This window comes from Ruditapes philippinarum, unplaced genomic scaffold (genome assembly GCF_026571515.1).
Source record: "Ruditapes philippinarum isolate M1 unplaced genomic scaffold, ASM2657151v2 ctg255_1_1_1_1, whole genome shotgun sequence".
NCBI lineage: Eukaryota > Metazoa > Mollusca > Bivalvia > Venerida > Veneridae > Ruditapes > Ruditapes philippinarum.
In genome coordinates, this window is record NW_026854839.1 from 166,180 (window position 1) to 178,389 (window position 12,210).

Sequence of the window (12,210 nt, forward strand, 5' to 3'; positions counted from 1 at the left end):
TAACTTGGTAAGTATTTTGATCTTAAATTTTTATAAGCCGTACATATCATTACACAATGATATTCTGTTTCTACTGAAACTTTACATAAATTACACATACGCTTAGATCTCTCTTCTTGTCTATATCTACCTCTTTCAATATTTAAATCATGTGATGAAGTACGTAATTTTGCAAGTGCATTTCTAAATTTACGAATTAAAACAACAGATAAATATGTCTCATGGATAAATTCAGATTTATACAAACGATATGAATCTAACTTTTACTTTGATTTATTTTTTCTTGCCAGTTCTGCCTATATTGATCTCTCATTCTATCTGTAAATATTTTTAGGAACAATTTCTTATTATCAACTCCCTGATTATTCCAAACATATCCAAAACCATTTGTATAAAGTTGTTGTTTAATGTTAGTAGCCCAATTTTTCATTCCATTCCTATCATATATAAGTAACATATTATAACATTGTTGACATATCGATCATTTGGTAAACTTAATATCTTTAACCATATACTAAAACTCTTGATGCAGTAGTTATGTACAATGGATAACGGCCACAATCTCCTAAAACTGATGCATTTGCAGTTGATTGTTTAACACACATGTATCTTTTACATGCATAATTATGTACGGTTTCTATACTTTTATGTTCAATCGACCCCCATAATTCAGATCCATAGCATAATATTGGAACTATTTTAGTATCAAATATATTAAAATATACATGTTTTTTAAGCTGACCATATTGTAAAAGATTTGATAAAATAGAAATAAGAACTCTTTTTCCTTTAATGGCTTGTTCATCAGCCATTTTAAATATTGACATCTGTCTTGACATTGTTACACCAACATATGAAAATTTAGAAACAGTTTCCAATAGTTTACCATCATAATACCATTTCTCTTTATTAGAAAGTCTACCTCCCTTTTTAAATACTAATATCTTGGTTTTTTCAATATTCACCTCTAAGCCACTTTCATCACAAAAAAGTTTAAGTTTATTAAGCAATCTTTGTAAACCTACAACTGTTTCGTTTATAAGGGCTAAATCATCTGCAAAAAGTAGAGACAGAATTTCTGTATTTTTCCGGAAATAACTGAACTCCTTTTATTTCACTATTTTTCAAATTTATGATGAGTTCATTTATATAGATAATGAAAAGTGTTGGAGAAATCAAACAGCCTTGCTTAAGTCCATTGTCACAATAAAAATAGTTTGTCATACCTTCTGAAGTTCTAACACAAGATTTAACTGAATGATAAATAGATTTTATTGCCCTATATAATTTTCCTTCAATTCCATTTTTACACAGAACTTTCCAAAGCTTATCTCTATTAACCATATCAAAGGCTTTCTTAAAATCAATCATGCCTAACATACAATTTACCACGATTTTTTTTGTAACTGTTTACTTACAATAGATTGCAAAATAAAAGCATTGTCAACAGTAGAATACCTTCCCTAAAACCTGCCTGTTCCTCATTGATAATTCCATAGACATTTACAAAAAAGTTAAGTCTTCTAGAGAGTATTCCAGTGTATATTTTCCCAAAATGTTTGAAAGCTATGTCATTTATGTATATTAGAAATAATAAAGGTCCTAATATTGAGCCTTGTGGAACACCGGAAATTATTTTCATTGTCTGAGATTGTAGATCACCTATCTTAATTAGTTTTATTCTGTTAGAAAGATATGATATGATATAAAAAACTTAACGGCATTTTCAGAAAAATGATACAGTTTAAGTTTATGCAAAAGTATTTATGGTCAACCAAATCAAAGGCTTTCTTTAAGTCTAAGAATACAGTCCCTATAATTTTTCCACTGTCAACATCTTTTAACCAAGTATCTATTAAACTTATGAGTGCAGTATTACATGAATGGTTTTTACGAAATCCTGATTGTTTATTATGAATAATGTTCGTTTTTTCAAAGAATAAGTGTATTTGTTTGGCAATATGGCGCTCAAATATTTTGGATATAGTTAACAAAATTGATATCGGTCGATAGTTATTTGCTTCATTCTTATCCCCCGATTTAAAAATAGGTATAACTCGAGCTCTTTTTAAATCATCTGGGAAAATATTAGATTTAATACTATTATTGATAATTGATGCAATTATTGGTGTAATATAATCTCCACAATATTTGATGATGTTTGGTCCAATTCCATCTAATCCTGTAGATTTTTTAATATTCAGTTTTTCAATAATAAGTTTTTTACTTCAAACGGTGTAATTAATTCAATATTAAAATTCATGATGTATTAGCTTTTGGTCTAAAGTTCTTTCAATTTTGAAAAATTTGTATTTGAAAACTTTGTTTTATGTATGACATTCGAGATATTGACAAAATACTTATTTAATTCATTTATAATATTAACAGTTCCGTAAATTTCTTTATTACCTGTCACTAGTCTGTCTGGCATTGTAATACAACCTTTTTTATTTAGATTTGAAACGTCCTTTTTCCATAAAAATGCCGGGTCTTTGTTATTTTAATAGCATTGTTAAAGAAATCTCTTTTACTTTTTTTAATCATTGATGTTATTTTATTTCTGAGCAATTTGTATTGTTCATGTTTCCCTACTTTATGATAGTAATCGCGTTCATGTATAAGATATTTTATCTCATCAGTAAACCATTCCGGGCGGTGTTCACGTTTGATACGTTTTTCTTTTATTGGTGCATGCTTTTTCAAGATAGTATTTAAAATTGAGTAAAATGAGCTAAGGGATTCATTCGGATTTATTATGTGCTCGACTAATTCAAGATCGGATAAAGCAAGGTCTGCCTGAAAAATCAATTTCATTGAAGATCACTTTTTAAAAACATCTATATTTAATCGAATCTGTGAATAATTATGTTTATCAAATCATTAATCAATCGGGTACTACATGCTTTCGTTGATAAAAGAAAAGGTTTGCAATTGAATACCTATCGGATAATGATCACTTGACAACTTTTTATGAAATTGTTTATATTTAATTCATCGGGTATCATCAAAAGAAATGTCTCATAAAGGAAAATATCCGGCGAAATTTAATTTGTTTAAATAGATTGTATTTTATTTTCGTCTATTTTAGGCATTAAGTGATTAACATATAGGTGTGCAATATGTAAACTCGTTTTTCAAAACTTAGAACTGAACAATTTAAAATTATCTGGAAAATTTGATTTTATTGGAGCGTGAACATTATTTAGTACTTTGAAATTATATTCATCATCCCGTATTTAATGTATGGATGAATTGTTCAAAAGTAACAATTTGATTACCCAGATGGCAAATAGTGTTATTCAATTTTCGTTCTTTTACTACAAATCGATAATTTTTCGGCGTATTTTAAACATATATTAAAAATATCAATTGTGGAATACAAATAAAAATCGTAACATAATTATGAATTGATATATAAGTTTAAAATCGCTATAAATACATTGTATGTTTCAAATTGTTGATTTTAAAAAATTTGAGTGCCTGTCGGATATTTCCTAATTCCTATTTATTTCTGACGCTATTCTGTCCATAATAACAATTTTCAAACTTTCGGGTCTTCTGTCGTACGCAAATACACTTCCGGTTCTGGGTATATAGTATTATTAAGTGAAAGTCTCACTCCATGAAGTTTGGTCAGGGAACCTAGGTCTAAAAGTTGTGAACCTTTTCATGTCTGTTTAAATTATAATTGTTCTGTATCTCGGATGGCCCTGCACCTGAGTTTTTTTTTCCATTGTATCTCGGCTGCATTTCTCCATTTAGCAATGATTCAAGTTTCCCTTTTACGATGTATACGCACCGATTTATTGCTGCACAAGTGTTTTTGGATCCATATTATTGTGATGTACCCATCTCTACGAAATATGTTCACTATGTCCATCACCATAAACGAACGATGAAAATGCGTCTGAAAGTTCAGCACCTGTTTTAAATACAGATGTCCCTTACATTTTTGTTGTATAACGTAACATAGCGTCGAGTCGCGGCGAAAGTGCAGAGTGCACTTTCATTTGTGAAATGTTGAATAGAGGAGTGAGCTCTAACAGTTTTGAAAAATGTGACGATCAGGGCGTTTTCCTGGAACCTGACGTCATTTCCCCCGCAAAAAAATAATGACGTGTTTTGTATGGTGTCAAATCTAATTTTTGATTTAGTTCGATGTCGTCAGAATGGCACCGCTGCAATACATATCGATCACCTTTAATCATCTAAAAAAAACCTTTAGGTTGTATTCCTCTAACGATGGAGTACCAAATCAGAAGTGTTCGGTCCCTATTTGGAAAAAATGCCAGGATTTTGAGAATTTTCCTTCATTGTTGATAATTTAAAAGAACCCCAATAAGATATCCTGGCTGCGTTCTTTTTGTTGATTCCCTGTCTAGACATTCTGCCGGTGATACAACTGAAGCTGGTAACGTGGCGCCAGTTTGTAAGATATCGCTTTGCGTTTCCTTATTCGTCAAAGGAACTCTCGCTGTTTTTGAAGAATAACTTTTTTCATTAATAATTTTTAATGTATCCATGATTCCGTTAAAACGCCTTTGAATGATTTTAGATTGATATTTTCGTTTTTTAAATTCCAGCAATATCATTGTCATATAAACGGTACAAGATTTGCCTAACAACAGATTTTGTCTGACAAATGTCACGCCAATGCACCTATTTTTCGTGCATTTACATCCGCAGAGGTCTGATGATAATGCTCAAAAAAGATGAATTAGTGCTTTTCATGCGTAAATGTACGTCCAACTCCGCGATTCTTTTTTATGTATTTTTCGTGTACATTTTGTCCACCCGCTGGTGCAACAACAGTCATGTCACAAGATTTAATTATTCGGTTCGTAAATTTAAACCTTCGTTCGCCTTTCTACGCAAGAATTTCTTTTCTAAAACTTAATATTGTACATATTTTGCTATGTTGTTTTATTGTTTATGAATTTCTTAAATACAGTCTAACTTGCCCATGCGACCACGTGTATTAAGCGACTTTTGTCTTAAACGACCACTTTAAATTCCCCCGATCATTTTCTCTCTATATCTTTAATGTATTAAGCGACTTTTGCTCAACGCGACCAGCGACCGCTAATTAGTCACCTAATTGACATCAAATCTTTTTCATTAAACGACCTTTTTTACCTGTCAAGTAATTGTGTTTTTAGAGAACGCCACCTCGTTATGTCACAAGTTCAGCAATCAAAACACAACAACAAAAACGTGTGAAAAACTCTATTTCCCATACCGTTTTAGCGTATGCAAATGAAGTTAAGTATACGCGTGACGTGTATTATCCCAATAATATCGGATAAACAATGCAACGCTCCGCCCATACTGAGATGGTGTATACGCTTCGCTTGTTGACATTTAGACTGCATTGAATTGACCTTGAACTTGATCAGCCATTAAATTAATCGTAACAAATAGATGTAGTTTGTTTATTTTCCTAATGAAAAAATGCACAACAGAAAAACATCTTCACTAATAGGGTTTTTCGTGTTGGAGACAAGGAGTTATAAAATTCTGGAAAAAATCGTCAAACATGTACGTAATGGATCAAAACTGATTTTGTCAAATAAATATCAGAACGTTTTTTTACATTTGCATCCGTTTAGATTATCGGAGCGTACTTATTATTCAACATTTATATAAAAATGAAGTTGAAAAACAATCCCATCGAATAAAAAAGATGTCATTTATAAATTTTGACTTTTATATCATGCTGACTGTCTTAAGAGACCGTTTCATTAAGCGACCGTTTTTGGTGTTTCCCTTGCCCGGTCGCTTAATACACGTTTGACTGTACTTTAATAAGTACTCAAGATCACTTATTGTGTTTCTGTCTTTTCTATGTAAATTTGCAGATAGTGTTATAAAATTATTGAAAACGGGGAAGAAGGTAAGTTTTTTATTCATTCATTTAGTCTTGAATCGAATAAAATCGATAGAAAATGTGTGATTATATATAGATATATAATGATAAATAAGTTATACTGATTACACTACTGTACACGAATTCCACAGACGACAACTGATTCTTTGTAAAGGAAAGTAATATGAGTAATATTCATAGATACAACAAAATAACTTAATCAACAATTATGCAAATAACACAGAACTGAATTCCTTATATTTACATGTATAATTGAAGTAAGAAGCAAATAAATAAATGAAAAAAGAACACGATGCTATGGAAATGATCAAAAGTTATTTAAGAGGAGAATTAAATGTACAAAATTTATATTTTGAATTGTCACCAGTTTAAGCTTAATTGTTTCAGACCTTCATATCATAATGAAATGTACTCAAGGAATGTAAAAAATAAATTAAATCTCACATTTAAAGTACTAAACGAAAACCAAAGTTAATGTTAATCTTTCTTGCTATAAAGCTAAGTATACACTCTAAACTAAAATAAACAATCGCTATACTTTTAAGAAATGACACACCTGGTACGCTTTAAACAACTTTTTTTCTATTTATTATGATAGCCTTTTACTCAACTTAGATTAAATAAGTTAGATAAAATCTAGAGATTAGTTTTACTTTCAACTCCGACAATAAACAATAAAAAATCAAAGCGCTATGCAAATAGAGAGGGAATGATTAGATGGCGGAGGTATATTTAAATATTGAGGGAGTATTCGTACAAGAATCGATTTTGAACATGAACAAATTGACCATTATTCATATGTCTTCCAGATGTACCAAAATGTTTGTCCCTTTACCAATATTCTTTGCCCATGTAGATAAGATTAATTAACACAGATTTTAGAAATGTATATCCATACGTCTGTTACCGTTTTGGTACTACTTATTTGTCCCGCATAGCATCATATATTTTTAAAAAATGTTCGGCTGTAAAATTCTGTAATTTTGCACAAGAAGTATTTTTATTGAAACACGTGTCGCTTCCGGGTTTTAACCCGTTACTGATAGACTGAAAAACACGTAAACTGGTCTTTCAATATGCGAATGACTTTGTTTCGCATATGGCAGTATGAATGTGAAAATCGCCGTTATTCCGAAATGCATTTATATAAACCGAATTTCGATGGTTAAACAAATAACACGAACCCAAAATATATTCATGCAAATAATACCGATATAAAACAAAAGTGAAAGGCAGTTATAAAATACAAGTAAACATTGGATATGTAATAAAAACACAAGCATGACACTAAATTATAAAAAAAATCCAAATAAAACAGGAGAGTAAACATTCATTATTCAGCGCTTTTCGTAGTGAAATAATCTCATGCTCATTTTACGAAAAGATTTATGAAAGTGAAATCACCAAAATGTCTAAGTAAAATCACTCAATAGAATTGTAGTTGTAGCCAGGGTATTTCTCTACGGAAACGTATAGCGACCACCCCTATATGTTAGTTAAAACAGAATTTTTGACAGTTTATTTAATACATATTATATACCTAACCAATTTTTACAAACTTACTTGATCTAGTAATATCTACCGCCTCTGAATGTCAGTAAAACAGAATTTTAGACAATTTATTTAACACATGATATATATTTGACCAATATTTTAATTGTTATTTGATATTGAATATATATTTTTACTTAATCTGCTGTTAATATTGCTGGATAAAAATTTATGTGAGTTTTTTTCTGTTCATTTATATGTATTAGCTATATATATTTGAGTTTTTTTTTATTATAATATAACATATTTTACAGTTTATATTTGATAACGAGGACAGAAAAATCCCACACAGAAAAATAATACACTTACATCTTTTTAAATATGTATTTCTTTCCTCAAATCATATTTACATATAACAAACATATTATAAAACTATGAAAAAATGTCGTTTGATATACTCGTATATCATATAGGGGTGGTCGCTATACGTTTCCGTAATTTTCATTCTATTAGAAAGACCCTGTTGTAACGTAGAATTATACATGAAATTTTTTTAGCAGATTTAATGCATGGCAAAAAAAGTTTGATATATTTCAAATTAATTCATAGAAGAGATATTTCAGAGTAAAATATTGCTTTTGTATACCTTATTTAGATTGAGTAAATTACATACTATAAACTTTATATTGGAGTAGGTGCTTCAGAACTTTTCTATTTTGAAGTGAGTCTCTGGAAAAAAAATGAAAAAGAAAACACACACACGCGTTAATGTTATCTTGCTCAAAATATTTTATACATAAAAACTATAAAATATGACATATTAAATTGCTATATGTAAATAATCAACTATATATGTAAATACCGACGACTCATTTATTGCTCTTTCAAGGAAATCACGCATTAAAGCTTATACTCCAGAAGTTGATATATTGTGCAACAACGTACACTCAATCTAGTTTTTTAAACTCATAAATATTTTTTCAAGTACTTGAAAAAAGCAAGATGTAAGCATAAACTGATAACAATCATCGAACTTATTTAAATTTACAATCACTGTATGTGAGTATTTGTCTTATATAAATACCTTCTTCTTAAACCTTATAAGTATTCCAAGACGGAAAACAGATATTCACGGTTAAGGTATGTGCTGTGTGTTTTTTACCAAAATTTCTTAATTTTCACTTTCGTGAATTATTTCTTGAGTAATATTCTTGCATAAAAATTACGGAGAAGAAAGAATGCATGTTCAGAAAATAGATAGATAAATTTCCGCTGTGCACGTTTTAATAAAGGTGACACGATGCGAGTTGTTATAAGAAATTCTCATGAAAATTCTGAGATTTGAGACAGAACTCAGAAAAAAGTTTCGTAACCTTGAGGCTAGTGTAAAAGCGCTTACTGCAATGACGGACCAAGTTTTTTCATCGTACCAAATTACATCGCATTGACACGTGAACTGTATGACGGAACCGGTTTCTTTACTCAAACCTGTAACGGAACGCTGAATAACCAAATCAGCCGTAAAATTTTATGCAAGAATATCGCTAACGCATCTATTATTTTCTCCGGACTTTTAAAATCTCTTTTGTGGGTTTGGTTTTACATGCGTCCTTATCACGCCTGGTAAACGATAGAGCCACCTTTTTAGAGGTATACGGTAAATCGCTCTATCGATTCTTCCAAGTTAATGCATGTCGCTAAAATTAGGTGTCAACAAAGGTATAGGGTTGTCATTTTTTATGTATTTTGAAAATTCGAAAATATCATAATTCGGAGAATGCTATGACATGTAGATCTAATTAAGACAAAGTCAAGTTGTTATAAATGTATTATTGCCCTTTGTTATGTTTTGCGTCCCTTAGGCTTGCCCGGAACATAAATCAGATGGACTTCAAACTTGGTATGCATGCTTCTTTTATGACACAAAGTGCAGTGCACATGAATTGTTACTCTGCTTACTTGTTTTGAGTTATTGCCCTTTGTTCATTTAATATCCTATTTTTTGTCCGGGCCATTTGTTCTTAAAAAATATGCCCCGGTCACATATTCACGGATAATGCCATGGAAGAGCTATGTTCGAATTGTTCACGGATTACTATGGAAAAGTGAAATTCCGTAGTTCGCTACGGTTCCAGTACGGACACATAACGGTATGAGTACGGAGTTCGACGGATTTATCACCAAAAGCGCCGGGAGAGACACGGATTGTTACGGACCGACACGGTTTGATACGGATCGACACGAATCAGGATAGAGGCACTACGGATACACTACGGTCTGCTACGGTATAAGCACGGCTTAGTACGAATAAGTACGTCTGATACGGAGAAGAACGAATTGATACGGAGAAGAACGAATAGCCACGAATCTATACGGACCTTATATGTCCGTCCACAACCTCTTGCATGCTCATTTTCAAAATGCCTTACAAGAAAAGAACACCTAAAAAACGAATTGCAAGGTTCAATGATTTTGGCAGCGAGGATTCGGCCTCATGGCGTCCGACCCCCGAGACATATCAGGTCCGATCATATGGATTTCTTGAAGAACGGATCCTCAACAAGTTCTCATTCTTAACATGAAGGGGTCTTCGTAAAAGCCCATTTCTAGTCCACAATCACCTCTGTCTTTTCTTACCTGATTAGATATGGACTAGTGATCATTAATGAAAAAATATTGATCAATACTGCTTTCTTTTGATTTTAAAAGTTACTGTTCATTACTAATTATCGTGAATGTTTATGTTTTAAGAATATGTAAAAAGCTTGTTAATTACTCTTATTATCACTCAAGGGCCAGCGTCCGAGGTTTATGAAACACTTTTATGTACATATTTACTCCAATTTTACGATTCAATGTTTGTAAAATATGTAACATTAAATGTTATTCTATTACTTATGAATTGTAGTACGATTTAAATATATTTTTTACCTCTATGCATGTCATCAAGCAGCTCGACCACTGCCTCCGCATTCTGAGCCATATCAATATACAATTGCAGCCAGTAAATGGCAATTATCATTTATTGAATGTTCACGCAAATATGTCTGTTTTAACAAGAATGTAGTATTTATACCCTTGAAAAAATACGTGATACTTAATTTATCTGTACTTGATAGAGGTGGACCGTACAATTCCGTACCGTTTCGTGTTAATCCCTGCCTCTCCGTAGTACATAGTATTACGATCGTGGCTTTCCGTGACAATGCCGTATTAAAACCGTAGCTTATACGTAGGGTAACCGTAAAAATACATAGTTCTTCGTATCAAACCGTGGAAATCCTTGACAAGTTGGGGCCTACGAATCAGTACGGACTAGTACGGTTTTCGTACGGACCAGTACGTATCAGTACGGTTTAATACGGACTAGTAGGGATACGCTACGGTTTATTTTTCCTTGGTAAATTTGTGTGCATGTTAAAAAATTGTCAAGGATCGCTACGGATATACAAGGACTACTACGATTGATAACGGTTACAATACGGAGAGCTACTGACCAGTACGGAGAGCTACGGACGATGCCGGAATCAATCCGTGGCTCTTCCGTGAGCGTATTTCGTGAATATGTGACTAAAACAGCTATGGACTTGAAATTTCATAGGATGATATATCTCATTGAGAAAAATGCAGTGCACAGGATTCGGTACTCTGCCTTTCCTGAATTTTGAGTTATTGCCATTTGTTTATTTTAATACTTTATTTTTGACCAGGCCAATTGTACTACACTTTAAACACTGTAATCGCTATTAACTTTTCACTTCATCGGAGGATGGATCTCATTGAGTAAAAGTTCAGTGCACAAGAACTTGTACTCTGCATTTAATGATTTTTGAGTAATTGCCACTTGTTTAATTTCACAGGATGATGGTTCTTATTGAGAATTGCAAAGCATAAGAACCGGTACTCTGTACTCCATGATTTTTGAGTTACTGCCCTTTATTTATTATCATACTTTATTTCTGTCCTTGCCATTTCTAATAAACTATAAAAGCGATGATCTTGTAACTTCATAGGATAATAGATATTATTGAGAAGAACTGCAGTACACAAGAACCGGTACTATGTACTCCATGATGTTTGAGTTATTGCCCTTTGTTAATTTCCATACATATTTTTGTCCGACCATTTTTTTGTCCTCCACCTTTAAAGCTATTGACTTGAAACTTCATAATTTGATTGATCTCATTAAGAAAAATTGCGATTTACAAGAACTTGTACTCATTATTCTTATTTTATTGCCCTTTGTTAATTTACAGGCTTGTCAGAGCATGACGTGGTAACTAAAAGTTTGATTGACTCCAAACTTGGTATGTAAGCGTTTTTCATTGACCCGAAGCGCAGTGCGCAATAATCCACCACAGAGTCCTCATTTTTATCCGTCAGTGTAAAATTGTTCCATGATTTCTTTTATTTTTGATAATATAACAGTTATTTTTTAATCCTGACTTTACATTTATACAATCAGTTGAAATGCCACAAACTAAAGGTCCATGTACATTGCAAGAGCTGTGTTTATAAAAAAACTTAGATTAGAGAAGAAAATCCCTAACTGACAGCTATATTGTTGACAAAGCGGCACATCCGACTCTCGGAGTTCTAGTTACTTCCTTAATGGATTGTTTTCATATTAAGCCAAAATAACCCTTTAGACCTAAATTCATATTTCTTTTAACGTTGCTGTGATTGGCTATAACTCCGTAAATAATAAAAGAACTGTGTTCATACTAAGACACACAAGACATGAAAGATTATTTAATTTATCTTGACCTTGTTATTCGAGCTTGACCTTAATAGTAAGTGAATATTTTTACACGTGAAGCCATAAACTTGTT